Source organism: Talpa occidentalis, unplaced genomic scaffold (assembly GCF_014898055.3).
Source record: "Talpa occidentalis isolate TD23 unplaced genomic scaffold, MPIMG_talOcc4v2.1 talOcc4.4, whole genome shotgun sequence".
NCBI classification, from domain to species: domain Eukaryota; kingdom Metazoa; phylum Chordata; class Mammalia; order Eulipotyphla; family Talpidae; genus Talpa; species Talpa occidentalis.
The window spans coordinates 55,893,214-55,896,058 of NW_023604295.1; positions in this window are offsets into that span (position 1 = coordinate 55,893,214).

Sequence of the window (2,845 nt, forward strand, 5' to 3'; positions counted from 1 at the left end):
GCTTGCATTTCACCTCCTCCCACTGCACCACCTACACAGAGCGCTCGGGATGTGCTTCTCATTTGCAAACCACGTTGCTGAAGCCGGGAAGTGGGGTGGGCTGTAGGAGTAGAATGCTAAATTCTTCCCAGTGCCCTAGTACTGGGTGTGCTGTGGCAACGCTCAGAGCAGTAACACCACCGACTGCAGAAGTGTGTCCTTCCTCCTCGCCACCCCTCGCCCCTACTGAGGCTGCAGCAAGGCCCCCGCAAGCCAGGGAGGCTCTGAGGTGGCAGGAGACAGCTCCTTGCAGGATCGCTGCTCCACTGAGCCAGTGCACCAGCGCTCTCTAGGAAAGAGTGACATGACTTTAAAGTATGACTAGTTGTTCCTAAACTTGATTATTCTTGCCAAAGTTTAAATAATAGTAATCAGCAATATAATACTGCTGGCTTGGACAGTTCAGATCTGCTTACGGCTTCAAATGTGTAGGGTCAGTAATTCAAATCTATCACATTTTGTTTGTCACCTTTTGGGACCACAAAAGGGTAGAGTAGGGAGACGAAGAGAGATGCCCCCTCAGAAACTCCTTGGACTAGCATTTGGCATTTGGACTTTCTTCCTGGGGTTGAATAAAACACGAATAGAAGTTCATGGTTATCAAATACTCTCTTTGTGGCATGAGGTTAGATAGACATTGTACTAGCCATCCTGATTTTTGTTGCCACCTTATCCTCGACTATCAGTTAAGTTCTATTGTTATCCTTATTTTAGAGTTGAAGAAGTTGAGGCTGTTACCTGCCCAGAGTCAGGTTGTTAGAAAGGAGCAGAACTAAGGCTCAAACCTGGGCAGAGAGTGACCCCAGGGCCCTTGCTCTTGCTCACCACACTGTATGTTTTGAAGACTTGTTTACTCTTGTTGAGTCTTGAGCTTTCTGCATTTCTAAACAAAGGAGCAAAGGAGCATGTGAAGAGAGAATGGTAACTTTCAAATAAGGTTCACTGAGTCCAAAACCAAAAGGCTTCTAAGAGTTCTAAAGAAAGGAGAAACATACAAAGAAATTATCATCTGCTAGATGGCCCTGACAAGTTTTTAGAATGGGTGCTCACAGTGGACCAGCCACTCAGTCAGCAGTGAAACACATAATTTTGATTTGCGATGATTATAAGAGGGACTTGATTCATTTGGGGAAGGGAAGACAAGGCAGGCCTGTTTGAGGAAATGACATTCAAGTAGAGAGCTACGACATGACAGGGAACTAGGCAGGTGGAGGATAGGAATGAGCATGTCCTAGACAGACATGGGGACGGGTTGAGGAGGAAATGGTGCTGGTAAAATAAGGCCCCAGAGAGAGGCAGGGTGAAAGGAGACCAGCGATCTAGCATATGCTCTAGTGTGCCAGAGAGACGATTTCGAACATCATCTTAAGTACAAAGGGGAGATGCCTCGGCAAGTTTTAAGCAGGAAAGTGAAATGATCTAATTTCAGAAAATTATTTTGCTATGGGGTGACTGGAAGGGAGAAGGAACAAGGGAGTGGGCAGAGGGAAGCACCAGGAAATCAATGTAACAACTCAAGTGAAACATTATGCAGTTTTGGACAGGCCTGGCCTGTTGGAGATGGAGAGAAGTAGGTGAACTATTTGCATGCCCTGTGGTAGATTGGAGAGCAGATTTGTGGAATAGAGAGGGGTTAGTGGTCTCTACTGGTTTCTGGCTTGAGGCAAAAGCATCATTTGCAAATCCAGTAGAGAGGAAAGAGGAGAAGCTGAGGCAACAATTGGTCTGAGTAGTCCTGATTTCAAGAGCAAAGGTGGCTGCCTATCCAGACTGAAAGGAGACTTAAGTTTTGAGTGATTCATCTTGCCCTTCTGGAGAAACTACCTCATTGTGGTTGTTGCTGCTGCCACAGTCAAAAAAAGTAAGCATTAGATTGCTGTGAGTAAAACTGGAAGAAAACAGTGAGGCAGTATTTGAATTTGTTTTGTTATAACACCTGTAGTCTGTGGGCTGCAGAGGAACGGAAAGAAACCTGTGGGTCTGCTAAACTTAAACGGCCTGTTCGGCTGCCATTACAGTTACCCACAGTTCTGCATTCCTATACAAGGTCAGAACTGCCCTTCAGAACCATAGGCGCCGAACCTTACAAGGTGCCTTTCATATCACCCAAGAGCAGAAAGCTTGATCACTCTGGGAAGGGGATGCATCAAGAGGTATGACCAGGAACGCCCAGGGTGCTGAGAACAGATGCATAAACGTGCTCCCAACTCATACATCATGAGGTATGACTGGGAACGCCCAGGGGGCCAAGGACTAGTGTATGACAAGGGACCCCAGAAGCTGATCAGTGGAATGCCTTGTTGGTCAGATTACGGCCATGGCCGGGGGTCTGGTGTCCAATCACAATTACAACACTCAGTCGTCAAGCTGATAACATGGTCAGCAGACTCATGTCCACCCAAGCCCTAGATGACATTCCTGAGTTTCACCATCCTTTTCTCCTTGCCCCACGTAGCTGATGCTGTATGATTATTCTATCAATAAAAATGGCCAGGATCTTGCTCTCAAGCAGCATCCTGCATCATGGAGCCTGCTCCACGACTCCATGTCTTTATCAGTGTGGTGTTGCCCGACGCAACCGAAACCAACCAGCAGCAACTCTACTTTTACAGGATTCACAGGACTAGTCCCACAAATGAGGAGAATCACCATGTTGGAAGTGGAAAGATCTCATTACGCCTGTTAGAAAACTAAAAGCTCAAGTTATGAGGTGATTTGTTGAGTATCACACAGCAAATGTGCACATAAACAGGGTAAAAAAACAAGTCTTCTGATTTTTTCCCCTGCATTTTTGCCTTTCAGGGCT